We start from the raw sequence: 16,625 nt of genomic DNA, 5'->3' as shown, positions 1-16,625 counted from the left end.
TAGATTTCAGAAATGCGTAGTAATTATAGGCTTTGCAAAACAAAACTTTTATTCTGTGTTCTTTTAAGTCGACAGAACTTAGTACCTCATGACCGATTCGAACAGTGTCTATACTTCAGGAAGTAGAGGGCAGAATGAGGCAGGAAGGATTTTACTCAGAGCTGTCGAAAAGGAATCAGTCAAACGATGAAGTGGAGGAAGGCCAGACATCAGAAGGTGAAAGCTAAAAGGAGGTGATGCACCTACCATCCAAAATAAGAACTGTTAAATGTAGGGCTCTGAAGTTTTTAGGCACAACAGTATCAAACAAGCCAACGTAACCACCAAACACGTGATTCTCTGACTACATCAAACAGAAAATAGGCAACACTTTGAAATAAATTCTTCAATATTAGGAAGTCCATTAAGGTAACACATGAGAACAAATGTCCTCAACAAGGCTGCCAAGGAAAGATGGTTCCCTTCACAGGCGATCTCCTGTCTGCAAGTTGAGAAACCAAACCTCAGAACTTCAGAGCTTATTCAATACATCTTGTCCATAATAGACTGTGGGTGTCATCATTTTGCCCGTTGTCAGGCTCCTCAATATATTTATCAGTATATATATAAATATATCAGTATATTTCTGAGTGCTAACTATAATGTACAAAGCAGCCTGCTAACTAAACTCACTAGCTTTAGCTGATAACTGAGCGGTCCAGCCCGTCGATCAAATATGGTTATTTCAGAGAATAGTTATCAAATGGACATGGTTTCATGCATCTATAATTCTACGTCATTTAAATCTGCAGTATTTCTAATGGCTGGCAGGGCATCCTCGGGTTGCATGAATACGGCATAGAGGTCTATGGGACGTGATTGTGTAAGTCTCTTGGTCTGTGAGCTCAGTAAAGATTTTTAAAGACAGTTTTCATGAAATAAAATGTGGATTCTATGAAGATGTTCAATATGTTCAACTTGAAGAATATGATCTAACCATGTACACAAGCTTGTATAACAAGTTTTAATTCTTCAATTTCAAAATGAAACAACTGTGTAAGTAAGTAAGAGAATAGTCACAAATATGGAGGCTGATATTTGCACAGATGCAACGACAGCTGTAAACTTACAGTTTGCTTTGCACTCGCTGCATTTTTTGTTTCATTATTATACATGTAACAATTTACACATAAAGTTCTTTGATCTTTTTCCTCAGGACATTTTAATGCAGCATAGAACAACCACCGTATCACACAGCTGCTGTGAAAGGTTAAAAACAAGGAGGCAAAAAGACGAAGGAGAGTTAAGATTTTTTTAATTATTTAGTACAAGAAAACAAACACAACAGATGCACACAAAGAGCGTGATCTACTACAAATTTCCGACACAATACAGTTTCAAGTAAGATCATAGCCACATATACTGCAGCTGCTCTGCCTGCTCAGTAACATCTGGAGCAACATGAGGAATTCTCTGTGAAATGTCCTGTCAGGGCTGTGAGAGTGGCTGAAGAGAGATCGTTGGCCAAGTGGGCATGACAGAAGGTAAATCACACCACCTACCACTGCTTCTTACTCTGACCTGTACCGCTCTTGTCCACTATCTACAACATGGAACTTTAATACTGAAAACCAGCTACAATGAGTCACATTACGGTATTTGCGAAAATTCAAATAAAGCTTTATCCTCGATCGGGAAGCAAAGTTTGACTTTCTGGTACCTTTTAGTACCAGAAACTGTTTTTTTTTTTTTTTATTGAACTTTTAATTGCAAAGCAGGAAAACAGCAGTCACCAGCATATACATACACAGGACAAAGATGCATCTACATGTATAGCAGGACGTGGGAGGCAGAAAGAAAAAGCCAACAGCAATAGTAATAAACAATGAAAAAGGTTAACAATCGTGCCTTTGTTGCCAGGCTAAATCCCGTAAGCCCGATTTCAACCTCTGAGCAGAAGGAGTGTCCAGATGGGCCAAAAAAGGGTCCCATATGCGATAGAAAAGGAAAGGTTTGTCCTTAAGTGCTGTAGAGAAGGCTTCCATTGGCATAATACATATCACAGACTGTAGCCACTGGTTGACAGATGGAGCCTTATCAGAAATCCACAGTACCATAATGCACTTTCGAGCGTAGTGTAGCAGTATGTGAAGGAGATCTTTGCTGCGAAAGCCGGCAGGTAGCTCATCATTTAGTCCTAACAAGCAAGTCCTTGGACCCAGATGCAGTCGGCAATTAAATATAGTACATAGCTTATCTATGAGTGATCTCCAAAACTGTAGAATAACAGGGCAGCTCCACAGACAATGAAAAAAGGAACCAACAGCAGTCTGACATTTGTTACAGAGATTAGGCAAAGCTGGAAACATTATGTGCCTCTTCTCAGGTGTAATATAAAGCCTATTTATAAGTTTAAACTGCCTTTCCCAAATAGAATTAGATGCCAGGGCTTTAAAAGGACGACAACACAACTCATCCCAAGCTTCAGCATCTATAGCGCCTACGTCCGATTCCCATTGGCCCTTAATTTTGTTAGAGTTATCCATTCTAAGATCAGAGAGAATGTTATAAATCTTTTTAGTGATACATTTTAGTTGGGTAGTTCTTACCATGCGTGATTCTATAGGAGAAAGACCAAACCCTCCATTAAAATCCTTCAATTTAGAAGTAATATAGTGCTTTACCTGAAAATACTTCAAAAAATCCTTACTGGTCAGACCAAACTTGCTTTTCAGTTGATTAAAAGTAAGAAGAGAGTTCTCATGAACAAGATCACCCACTGTATTGATCCCTTTTTGAGACCAGTTCGCAAAACCAGCCCGAAGACCAGGTAAGAAGTCAGGGTTTTCATGAATAGGAGTAAGAAGGGAGAAACAATTATAATATCCCTCCAGGCGCCTGACTTTGCGCCAAATAATGAGCATATTCTTTAGCACCATATTATCTTGTGTTAGAACTGTGGCTTTACCTGAGGAAATATATAGCAGGTTCCGCAACGGAATGCCCTTTAAAGAAGTGGACTCAGCGCTGAGGTAAATAGAATCCGGATCGTCCATAAACCATTCTGTAAGAAATTTAAACTGTGCAGCCAAGAGGTATTGTGGGAAGGAGGGAGCGGCAAGACGGCCTTTCTGAACAGGCAGACAGAGAAAACTGTATCTCAGTCTAGGTCTTTTCTTACGCCATATAAAAGAGATAATTGAACCATTTAATTTTGACAAAACCTTTTTGGACAGAGCAAGCGGTAACATCTGGAATAAATACAAGAGGCGAGGGAGGATATTCATCTTGACCAGATGAATACGACCTAAGAGAGACAGAGGGAGGCTGCACCACCCATCCAAATCGCGATTGATGGTCTGAATTAAAGGGGTGTAGTTCAGACTAAACATTTCTTTTAGATTCGGTGAAATCTTTACTCCTAAATAAGTGAAACCGGAGGGAGACCAACGAAAAGGCTGAGAAATGTTTGGATCAACCTTATTTAGAACAGAGAGGGGCATAGCCTCACTTTTAGAAAAATTGATCTTATAGCCTGAGAAGGAGCCGTATTGGGAAATTAACGCAACTAATCTAGGAATTGAGTGAGCAGGAGAATTTAGAAAAATTAAGACGTCATCTGCATAAAGTGAAATCTTATGTTGAGAATTGTTCAAACAGAGTCCTTCAATAGCAGTATCCTTCCTAATGGCTGTGGCAAGGGGTTCCATAGCCAGGGCGAATAACAAGGGGCTCAGCGGGCAGCCCTGCCGACTGCCACGTTCAAAACTGAAATTGTCCGACCTATAACCATTGGTAATCACTGCCGAAAGTGGGGAAGTATAAAGGATCTGGATCCATTTAACAAAGTTGTCACCTAAACCAAATTCTTGAAGTGTGAAAGAAGACACGGCCATTCCAGACGGTCAAAGGCCTTTTCAGCATCAAGTGAGATGACTAGAGCCTCAGGGTTAAACAAAGATGAGTGCTGAATAATGTTAAGTAGGCGCCTCATGCTATGTGTGGAATACCGCCCGCGTATTAGACCATAGCAAACAAGCAGAACTCAAGTAAAGAATCGATCTCACCAGGCTAGTATCGATCCGATACTGATGCCGACTTGGGATCGATACTATCGATATTTGGATCGATCCGCCCACCACTAGTGTGAAGGAATGAATTGTGTCAATAAATGTTTGGAGCAGTAGCTTGCAAAGCATAAGTGGATGCGGTGTTATTTTTAACAGGCGCTACGAAGACAACACATGGTACCAGGAGTAAAAGTGGAAGAGTGGAAGCGATAGCAGTTCAAAGTTCTGTTTGAGATGGAAAGTTTGAAACCACAGAAAGGACTGAAACTGGTGGGGAATGTGGACAGCAACTGGTGGTGTTTTAAGCAGCAGTTTGAGCTGTATATGGCTGCCATGGGACTGGACTCTAAACCTGATGCCAGGAAAATTGCATTGCTGCTCACGGTAGCTGGTCCTCAAGCCATTGAAGTCTTCAACACGTTTGAGTTTGAGGAAGTTGGTGACAGGAATAAGTACGACAAAGTGGTTGAAAAGTTTGATGCACACTGTTCACCACAGAAGAAAACAGTATATGAAAGGTATGTTTTCCGATCTCTGACGCAGCAACCAGAAGAGACTTTTGATTGCTTTGTGACTGATTTGAAGCTAAAGGCACAGTCATGTGATTTTGGAGAGCTGAAAGATTCTATGGTTCGTGATCGAATTGTGTATGGGATCCATGATAAACGGACTAGAGAACGGCTGCTCAGAGATTCCAAACTGACTCTAGATGAAGCAGAAAGACTGAGTCATGCAAGTGAGTTAGCCCTGCAGCATGCAAGGACATTTAATGAGACAAGCGTCACTGCAGTACATGATAGTGTACTCGAAGCACAGGCCGAGGGGGCGGTGTGGCAGCAATTTTTCACACCAGCCTATTAATTAACGAAAGACCAAGACAGACTTTTAATTCATTTGAAAGCCTGATGCTTAGCCTCATCCACCCCAGCTGTAAAACTCAGAAACCAGTCTTACTTGTTATCATCTATCGTCCACCTGGGCCTTACACAGAGTTTCTCTCTGATTTCTCAGACTTTTTATCTCATTTAGTGCTCAGCTCAGATAAAATAATTATTGTGGGTGATTTTAACATCCATGTAGATGCTAAAAATGACAGCCTCAACATCGCATTTAATCTGTTATTAGACTCAATTGGCTTCTCTCAAAATGTAAAAGAACCCACCCACCACTTTAATCACACTCTAGATCTTGTTTTAACATATGGCATAGAAACTGAACATTTAACAGTGTTTCCTGAAAACCTTCTGCTGTCTGATCATTTCCTGATAACATTTACATTTACAATAATTGATTACACAGCAGTGGAGAGTAGACTTTATCAAAGTAGATGTCTTTCTGAAAGTGCTGTAACTAAGTTTAAGAATATAATCCACCCACTGTTATCATCTTCAATGCCCTGTACCAACATAGAGCAGAGCAGCTATCTGAACACTACTCCAACAGAGGTCGATTATCTTGTTAATAATTTTACCTCCTCACTACGTACGACTCTGGATACTGTAGCTCCTGTGAAAACTAAGGTCTCAAATCAGAAGTACCTGACTCCGTGGTATAATTCTCAAACACGTAGCCTAAAGCAGATGACTCGTAAGCTGGAGAGGAAATGGCGTGTCACAAATTTAGAGGATCATCATTTAGCCTGGAGAAATAGTTTGCTGCTTTATAAGAAAGCCCTCCGCAAAGCCAGAACATCTTACTATTCGTCACTGATTGAAGAAAATAAGAACAACCCCAGGTTTCTCTTCAGCACTGTGGCCAGGCTGACAAAAAGTCAGAGCTCTACTGAGCCAACAATCCCTTTAACGTTAACTAGTAATGACTTCATGAACTTCTTCACAAATAAAATTTTTATCATTAGAGAAAAAATTACCAGTAATCATCCCACAGATGTAATATTATCTACAGCTACTTTTAGTACCATTGATGTTAAGTTAGACTCTTTTTCTCCAATTGATCTTTCTGAGTTAACTTCAATAATTAATTCCTCCAAACCATCAACGTGTCTTTTAGACCCCATTCCTACAAAACTGCTCAAAGAAGTCCTGCCATTAATTAATTCTTCAATCTTAAATATGATCAACCTATCTCTAATAATCGGCTATGTACCACAGGCCTTCAAGGTGGCTGTAGTTAAACCTTTACTCAAAAAGCCATCTCTAGACCCAGCTGTCTTAGCTAATTATAGGCCAATCTCCAACCTTCCTTTCATATCAAAAATCCTTGAAAGAGTAGTTGTCAAACAGCTAACAGATCATCTGCAGAGGAATGGATTATTTGAAGCATTTCAGTCAGGTTTCAGAGCTCATCACAGCACAGAAACAGCTTTAGTGAAGGTTACAAATGATCTTCTTATGGCCTCTGACAGTGGACTCATCTCTGTGCTTGTCCTGCTAGACCTCAGTGCAGCGTTCGATACTGTCGACCATAATATCCTATTAGAGCGATTAGAACATGCTGTAGGTATTACAGGTACTGTACTGCAGTGGTTTGTATCATATCTATCTAATAGACTCCAATTTGTACATGTAAATGGAGAGTCCTCTTCACACACTAAGGTCAGTTATGGTGTTCCACAGGGTTTAGTGCTAGGACCAATTCTGTTTACATTATACATGCTTCCCTTACGCAGTATCATTAGGAGACATAGCATACATTTTCACTGCTATGCAGATGACACGCAGCTCTATCTATCCATGAAGCCAGGTAACACACACCAATTAGTTAAACTGCAGGAATGTCTTAAAGATATAAAGACCTGGATGGCCGCTAACTTTCTGCTTCTTAATTCAGATAAAACTGAGGTTATTGTACTCGGCCCTGAAAATCTTAGAAATATGGTATCTAACCAGATTCTTACTCTGGATGGCATCACCTTGGCCTCCAGTAATGCTGTGAGGAACCTTGGAGTCATTTTTGACCAGGACATGTCCTTCAACGCACATATTAAACAAATATGTAAGACTGCTTTCTTCCATTTGCGCAACATCTCTAAAATTAGAAATATCCTGTCTCAGAGTGACGCTGAAAAACTAGTTCATGCATTTATTACTTCCAGGCTGGACTACTGTAATTCACTATTATCAGGATGTCCTAAAACTTCACTGAAAAGTCTTCAGCTAATCCAAAATGCTGCAGCAAGAGTCCTGACAGGGACTAGAAAGCGAGAGCATATTTCTCCTGTTTTGGCTTCCCTTCATTGGCTTCCTGTTAAATCCAGAATTTAATTCAAAATCCTGCTCCTCACATACAAGGTCTTAAATAATCAGGCCCCATCTTATCTTAATGACCTTGTAGTGCCATATCACCCTATTACAGCACTTCGCTCTCGCTCTCCAGGCTTACTTGTTGCTCCTAGAGTATTTAAAAGTAGAATGGGAGGAAGAGCCTTCAGTTTTCAGGCCCCTCTTCTGTGGAACCAGCTTCCAGTTTGGATTCAGGAGACAGACACTATCTCTACTTTCAAGATTAGGCTTAAAACTTTCCTTTTTGCTAAAGCATATAGTTAGGGCTGGACCAGGTGACCCTGAATCCTCCCTTAGTTATGCTGCAATAGACGTAGGCTGCCGGGGATTCCCATGATGCACTGAGTTTTTCCTTTCCAGTCACCTTTCTCACTCACTATGTGTTAATAGACCTCTCTGCATCGAATCATATCTGTTATTAATCTCTGTCTCTCTTCCACAGCATGTCTTTATCCTGTTTTCCTTCTCTCACCCCAACCAGTCGCAGCAGATGGCCCCGCCCCTCCCTGAGCCTGGTTCTGCCGGAGGTTTCTTCCTGTTAAAAGGGAGTTTTTCCTTCCCACTGTCGCCAAAGTGCTTGCTCATAGGGGGTCATATGATTGTTGGGTTTTTCTCTGTATTTATTATTGTGCGATCTACTGTACAATATAAAGCGCCTTAAGGCGACTTTTGTTGTGATTTGGCGCTATATAAATAAAATTGAATTGAATTGAATAGTGCAAAAATAGCTGTGGTTAAAAAGAAAATGAGGAAGAATATGTCGCAGAAGTCCAGCAAAGACAATACAGTGTACTCCTGTAAGCGATGTGGTGGCTGACATGAACCAAGACAGTGTCCAGCTTATGGCAAAAGATATTTGAAATGCAATGGAAAAAATAATTTTGCCAAACAATGTCTGTCGAAAGCCAAACCCAAATCGGTACATGTAGTTGAAGAGACTGATTTAAGCGAGACTTTCTTTGTGGGCATAGTGTCACTTGAGGATGTAAAAAGTGAGCATAACGTAGCAGAAGACAGTGAGCGACGCTCAGATTATGAAGACACGTGGATTGTTTCACTCCCAATACAAGGAACTTTGGTGGCACTAAGGATTGATACAGGTGCACAGGCAAACCTAATCAGCATGACAGAGATCAATGCTATGAAACCAAAGCCCAAAATAATAATGAAAGGAGTGCCTCTAAAAGACTACAATGCAAAGAATATTGCAAGTAGTGGTCAATGCAGACTTAAAGTGACAATAAAACATAAAGATTATGATGTATTGTTTAATGTTGTTCCAGAAGGTCGTGAATCACTGCTGGGTGGCATGACATCCAAAAGATTAAACCTAGTAGAAAGAGTGTATCACATCAGCTGTGCAGAAGCAGCAAGTGGACAGCGAGGCGCAGTTGACTCCATTGTACAGCATTATGAGGATGTCTTCAAAGGTTTGGGATGTCTACCATGCACTTACAGTATCCAGCTGAAAGAGGATGCAGAGCCAGTGATCCATTCACCACGTAGAGTCCCAGCTCCACTGAAGGGCCGTTTAAAGAAAAAACTGGACAGGATGTCACAGTTACAGGTCAAAAGTGGAAGAACCAACTGAGTGGGTAAACTCAATGGTGTGTGTGTGGATAAAAGGAATAAAAACAATGATTTGAGAATATGCATGGACCCTGGTGATTTAAATCAAGCCGTAAAGCGTGAGCACTACCAGATACCAAAGCGTGAAGAGATTGCAAGTGAAATGGCAGGTGCCAAATACTTCTCAAAGCTAGATGCAGCACAGGGGTTTTGGCAAATAAAGCTAGAGGAGAAAAGTTCAAAATACTGTACTTTCAATACACCTTTTGGCAGGTACAGATTCCTCAGAATGCCATTTGGCATAATCTCAGCATCTGAGATTTTTCATCGTGCCATGGACAACATGTTAGAGGGATTACAAAGTGTTCGCTGTTATGTTGATGATGTGGTTATTTGGGGCTCCACCCTACAAGAACATAATGAAAGACTGGTGAAGGTGCTGCAACGGGTGAGGGAGGATGGATTAAAGTTAAATCATGAGAAGTGTCATTTTGGTGTGAAGGAAATAACATTTTTGGGAGACAAATTCTCTGCTGGAGGTATTGAGCCAGATGAAAGAAAAATAAAAGCCATCGCAACAATGCCACGCCCAACAGATAAGAGAGGTGTGCTCAGAGTGATGGGAATGATAAACTTTGTTGGAAAATTCATACCTAACTTGTCAGTGAGAACATCAGCTCTAAGGGAGTTACTTCGTGATTGCATAGAATTTAAATGGTCAGCGAGGCATGAAAAGGAATGGAATGATTTAAAAACCACACTGACAACGCGCCCAGTGCTTGCATATTATGATCCAACTAAGAGTTTGAAAATCTCAACAGATGCCTCAAAGGATGGGCTTGGAGCTGTTTTACTTCAAGCTGAAGAGGGGAGCTGGAAACCAGTTGCTTATGCTTCTAGATCCATGACTGAGTCTGAAACCAGATATGCTCAGATTGAGAAAGAATGTCTTGGGCTGGCATATGGACTTGATATTTTTCACTGTTATGTTTATGGTCTTCCTACCTTTACAGTTGAGACAGATCATCGTCCTCTTGTGTCAATCATTAAGAAAGTCTGAATGAGATGTCGCCGAGGATTCAACGTCTCATGATGAAACTGCAGAGGTACAGCTTTGACTTGATATACACACCAGGCAAGCATTTAGCTTTAGCAGATGCACTGTCGCGAGCATCACAGGTGTGTCACGCGAGCTCCACTGAGACAGAAGTAGACGATCATGTTAATATGATAGTGGAGTCTCTGCCAGTGTCTGACGCAAAGATAAAACAAGTATGTGAGGAGACAGCTGCAGACAGGGAGCTGCAAACGGTGATGGAAAATATCCAAGGAGACTGGCCCAGAGGGTCTTGTTCAAAGTATTATCATGTTAGATCAGAGCTCAATGTGGTAAATGGACTGCTGTTGAGAGGCAATAGGATTGTGATACCACATAGTCTGAGACAGCTGATACTTCAACGAATACATGAGGGACACCTGGGAATAGAAAAGTGTAAAAGGAGGGCTAGAGACACTGTGTACTGGCCTGGTATTAATAAAGACATTGAGACCATGATCGGAAAGTGTGAAACATGCAACAAGTTTCAGAGCAGACAGGCAAGAGAACCCATGATGATTCCTGAACTTCCTACAGAGCCTTGGAGGAAAGTAGGAACAGATTTATTTCATTTTAATGGGAAAGACTATCTGTTGGTGATAGATTATTACTCTAACTTTCCTGAGATTGCTCTGCTTACAAGTACAACTGCTAATAATGTGATCACACATGTGAAGTCTATCTTTTCCAGGCATGGAATACCAGAAACTGTCATTAGTGACAATGGTCCTTGCTATAATTGCAAAGATTGGCAGAATTTTGCAAGAGAATATGGCTTTAAACATGTCACATCGAGTCCTCAACATCCACAGGCAAATGGCAAGGCTGAAAAAGGAGTGCATATCATCAAGCAGCTTCTGAAGAAGGCTACAGACAGTCAATCAGATCCTTATTTAGCTCTGCTGAGCTACAGGACTGCTCCTCTTGACTGTGGTTTATCCCCTGCAGAATTGCTGATGAATCGTAAGCTACACACCACTTTGCCCTGCTATGCAGAAAGCAAGCAGAGTGAAGAAATTATAAAAAAGCAAGAGCATCTGAAATGGAAACAAAAACGGCGGTACGACAAGGGAACAAGAGCACTTGGATTGCTTGCAAAGGATGATGTAGTGAGAATCCAAGATCAGAATGCATGGAGCAGGAAAGCCATTGTTCTTCAGGAAGCAGGTCCGAGATCATATGACGTAAAACTGAAGAAGGTCATGTGTTCAGAAGGAACCGTCGCAACTTGCTGAAGACTAAAGAGACATTTCAGGAGGAACAATGTGGTGAGGAAGATGAAAATGTTGATGTGTCACATGCAGAGACAGTGTCTGATTTGAAACCACTGGATGGACATGAGTATGTGGAGAGAAGTGAAGTGGTTTCAGGACCTGTATTGAGGAGGTCAGAGCGTAAGGCCAAAAGACCAGTTAGGCTTAATCTGTAAAGCTGAAACTGGATTTGTTTTTATCTTATATTCTGATGGTGGTGGAAAAAAAAACAATTGAAAAATATTAATGTAAAACAATTATGTGTATATGTTAGTTTATAAGACCTATGTTGTATATAATTCAGAGGAAAGGGGATGTGTTGCTATGTAGGTGTTCGTGTAATGATAAGGTTTACCAGCAGGGGCGCTGTATTTAAGAAAGCTCATGAATGCCTCCGGGGGAGCACATAAAAGAAGACTGGTCTGTGGTGTGAGGGAATGAATGGTGTCAATAAAATGTTTGGAGCAGTAGCTTGCAAAGCATAAGTGGATGCTGTGTTATTTTTAACAAGCGCTACGAAGACAACACACCTCCTACCTACCTCGACATACAAACTCTGTGTGGCTTCACGTGTTCTGTTGATGTTTACATGATCGAAATAACTTGAACACAAACAAAGAGGAAGACAGAAGGAAAAAGCAACAAGTCCCAGCATCCTCTGTGTTTAGGGAGCAGTAGTGAAAGTGAAAGCAGGAGGAGGAAGGTGGAGCTGAGGCAGGTGAGTGTTAACATGAATATGTTTCTTCTTATGACATAAATAATTCCACGCTGTTCGTGTCTGTGGGTGAAATGTGAGGCCGGTCGGCTCCTCTGAGCGCTGGTTTCCTGTAAGTAGAGAGGAAGTGAGTTTAGCTAGCCTCCGTTTAGTGTGAGAGAGCAGGAGGAGAGTGAGAGCTGTGCTGAGGCAGGGTGAGTGTTAACACCGCTCTGACATTACTGTGTCTCTGTGGCGGGAACAACAGGCTCCGTCAGTGGAGGCAAAATAATCAGACTTTGGTTTTTCAAAGGAAACAACTTATGTCGGAAGTTCCCGCACGCTCATTGGATAACGATGTGTCAATCTCGAGCTATTAGCCAATGAGCGTGCGGACTCACAGAAAGACCATCATGGGACTAAAAACTACAATGGCGACAGAAACTCCGTGAGTGGAGTTCAGGCTGACGTCATGAAACTGTGACGTTTGAGCCACTTCCTGTTCTCAGACCCAGCGTCCTGATCACCGAGGTTTCTGTTTCTCTGATATCTGATATTGATTATATTGGTAAACAGGCTGTAGCAGAACTATCAGGTCTGTTCTGAAAACACCTATCTGGAATAACCCTGACATATTACAAACAATAATATGATTAATTTTCCAGAATGGAGTTGTAAAGGAATTAAATACTTAGAACATATATTGGAGGGAACAGAATTTATTCCATTTGACAGACTAGTTACACAATATGGGATCACAAGAAAGATTCTTAGAATATCAACAAATTAAATCCATAGTAAAAAAGAATTTTACCTCAGTCAAGCTGAATTACAAACACCACCAAGTGCGGTACACTTTCTTACTCTTAAATCCCCAAATTATTATCTAAATATACAGAACACTTTCTAAAATAGATGAATCAATATCCCTTCCTATTGCAAATTGGGAAGCAGATTTATCAGTAAGCTTAGACCAAAACTTCTGGTCTCAGGTATGCTTAAAAACCTTTAAATTGATTAAAAATCCCAGTCTGCAATTAATACAATACAAATTACTACATAGAGTGCACTATACTGGTCATCGGATGTTCAAGATGGGCCTTTACATCTTCCAACAACTGCTCACACTGTCAAGGCAATACACCAGACAATTACATCCACGCTCGTTGGTTCTGTCCACCAGTGCAGAAGTTTTGGCGTGAGATATGTGAAGACTTATCAAGTGTCTGAAATGTAACATTCCAGCCTCCCCTTTAGTGTGCTTGCTGAGCAACTTGGATGAGGTCACTGCAGAAATAAACACAGCCCACATTGTTTTTACAGCCCTATGCATTGCCAAGAAAACGGTCCTCCTTAACTGGAAAAATAAAAAGAATCTTAATTCTAATCAATATAAAAACCATCTAATAGATGACATTAGTCTTGATACAGCCTCTGCCACCACATTTGATCAATCCCTTTGGGCTCCTTTGATCGGCTTCATCACCTAGTGGGGGGGGGTCATGGTTTGGTCCTGCCTTCGCTATTGTGGTTGATGTGGAGGTTGGGATGGGCTTAGGGCGCCAGGAGAACCCCTAGAGACGTTATCCCTGGAGGGCTCAACCCGGGGGTTGTGGTCATAACCTGGTTAGTGGCTCTGGTCGCTCTTAGAGGGTGTTCTCCTCGTGGCTGCGTGCAGCGGGGCTGGGGATGGTCTGTACTGGCGGACGTAGGTTACTGGCCTGGTAGCCTGGCTGCCCCTGAGTGGATCCGGGGCAGGCGTGGGGGCTTGGGTTCGGGGTGCTTCGTCTCCGTGATGGGGCTCTGGCTGGGCCTTGGGGGCTTCGGTCCTCGTCGGTGTGTCGCCGAGGTGTGGGCGGGTGGGTGCACGGGGGCTCAGCCCTGGCGCAGGGGGCCTGTGGTGCATCGGCCTAACTGGGGGGCTCTTCAACTGGCAGGGAGGTTGTTCCATCCTTGCAGAAGTCCACTCTGCAGGTGGGGAGAGACATAGGAGAGGTGGAGAATAAACCTAACCTGGGTGTCTGTTGTCTTGTGTAGTCTGGAGATGATTGAATGTTGGGGTGGGTACAGTTTCCTCTGCGGTGGGGTAGGGTGGGCTTCCCCAGGTCCTGTGGGGCTTGGCGGTGCTGCTGCCGTAGGCCCGGTCTGGATGGGCCTGGGCTCCCTTGCCTTGGTGGGTACCAGAGGACGGGGGTGCCTACTGGGGTCAGCGGGGAGCTGGCCCTAAGGAGGGGCATCTTGCCCCTCCCTTCTTTTCCTCCCCATCCCCGGCTGCCTCCCTCTTCCCGCTCCACCACACCCACCCACACAGGTAGGGCCTTGGGGTGCGGGTGTGTCACCAGGGTGCAGGGGAGGCATTCCCCCCCTCTGTCCCCTTCTGGCCACCTGTGCCTCAATTTTATTCCAACTTAGACATCCACATTATTCACACTCTCATAACACACACATACATATAGGGCCTTGAGGGTGACCACGTTAACGGCGTCCAGTGGACGGTCTGTGTTTCAACCCTACCTCTGGCGCCGGTGCCCACCTCTCAATTTTAAATCCATGTAGACATTGAGGGTTCTCGGGAGGGGCCGTGCTAACACCTGCTGCTCTCTGGCAGCAGCACCATGCCTCCCTTGTTTTAAATGCACTTTAGAACAACACGCAGCAACACTACACATGAGCGGGAGGAGGGAGGTATGGGGTCTTCACACACCCCCGTTCTCTACTAGCCATCGGGCGGGGGACTGGGAGGAGGTGTTGGCTGTCCGATTGGCCTCCCTTCTGCTGCGGAGCCTGGGCGGTCTGCTTGCCTCCACCCCGGGGGAAAGGGTTACATCTCTTGGGTCTGGGTGCCGTTTCCCCCTCTGGGGGCGAGGGTACCTGGACCCGGGGTATAGAGTATGTTTGGGGAGTATGATTGTGTGTACATGTCTATGTATGTCTATCCCTACGTTGGGTGAGTGCTGAGTGTTTGTATATGTGTGCATGAGGGTGGGAAAGCATGTTTGTGTCTGTGTGTGCCTGTTTGTCTGTGTCTATATGTCAGGTCGGGTCTTAGACTCCACCTCCCTGGGTACTCCCAGGCCCTCCAAGTGTGGAGGCCTATCTCCCCTCACCACACTCCCTGCCGGTAACTGATGCCCTCAGGGGTTGGTGCATTGGTGGTTCTTGGTGTCCGGGGCTGGGCGCTCAGGTATGCACCAGCTCACTCCCGGTGGCTACTTGGCGGGGCCTGGTGCCTGTCGCTCAGGCCTCTTCCGGGGCAAAGGGGGCCCTCGGGCCTCCGGCCTCGGGGCCTGCAACTCGGTTCACTCTGGCACAGCTGGCTGCCGGCAGAGCCGGCGGGCACGCCGGTGCAGCCCCTCTGGCTTCTGCTCCGTGGCTACTGGGTGACCCCTCGTCTGGGGATCTCCTCAGCCCTTCCCAGGAGGGTGGCACGGATGCCCCTCCGGTGGTACTCCTTGGGCTCTCGCACTCTGGGCCTCTGGATGTCTGGAGCCTGGATCTCCTCCATGCCTGCTTCATGCCCTGGGGGACGGGGCTATGGCCTCCACACCCTCTAGCAGACCGTTACATGGGAAACCTTTTGTATACAAGCGCGTGATCCACACAGGTGTGCACACGGGTGTTCACTGTTCGTAGACATAAACTACACCTTTCTTAGCTGCTACTTCAAAGCACATTGTGCGCTGTCTGTCCTGCGTGCTGCACAACAACATTCAATATTTAGTATTTACTGCTGTTCACACTTAGCTAGATTAACGTGATGGTGTTGTGTTTAGTATGTTGCTTTGTTTTTTTTTGTTTTTTTTGCTTGTTTTCTCTTTTTCTCTCAACAGGTGATCCAGGAGATTTTTTTTTCTTTCTCTTTCTTTGTAAGTGCCCTTTCTCACTGTCCCTTTTCCCTTCTGTTTTTCTTTTCCTTCCTCTCTTTCTTTCTCCCTTTCCTATCCCCCAGTCATGTCTGTCCCATCTGTAACAACTGAAAATAAATAAATAATAACAACAAAGTTTGATCAAATGGACCAATACGGCAATGCCATGATGATCCATTTGGCAAAATAAATCCATTTGGTATCCTTGTTGGTCTTCAGACAACAATTCTGACGGCTAAAGAACAAATGGGACAGACAAAAACAACAAAACAAAACTATCAGGTCTGTTCTGAAAACTGTCTTTATTTTTCAAAGTAAGGGAATATCTGTGGTCTGATACCGCGGCTCATGGGCTAAGGACTTGGATTGACAAGTCAAGCACAGATGATTGTGTTGTTTCTTATAAAGGCTTGTGTGTGTGTGTGTGCCTTCCTGTGTGTCCTTGTGTCAGTGGAACTGAATCAGTGTGTTAGAGAAAGTGCTCCTCTGCTGTGCCGTCATCGTGTGGATGCTTCTTTAAAGTTGGAACTCGTGTTTTTATGATCTGCTTCATTTCATTGAACCTTTATTTCTAACCATGAAGTCCCTTTGAGGTTACAGCCTGCTGGTTAGGTTTAGGCTGTTCTTGTGCTTCAGGCTGAAATATGAGGAGTAAGGAGTGGGGCTGGTTAGCCCCATGACCCTCACCATAACACATACGTCACAGGACAGTGTTTACCACAGAAACTCCATGAAATGATCAATGAGAACTTTAGAAACCCGTCAGTGTGATGCTTCCAGTACAACAGCACCTCTGATGTGTGTGTTTACCTCTCAGACTAACTCCACCCGACATCAAGAAGATGGAGGAAGAGGA

The sequence above is a fragment of the Oreochromis niloticus genome, linkage group LG3 (genome assembly GCF_001858045.2).
Source record: "Oreochromis niloticus isolate F11D_XX linkage group LG3, O_niloticus_UMD_NMBU, whole genome shotgun sequence".
In the NCBI taxonomy this organism is placed as follows: Eukaryota; Metazoa; Chordata; class Actinopteri; order Cichliformes; family Cichlidae; genus Oreochromis; species Oreochromis niloticus.
This window is presented reverse-complemented; position numbering follows the sequence as displayed.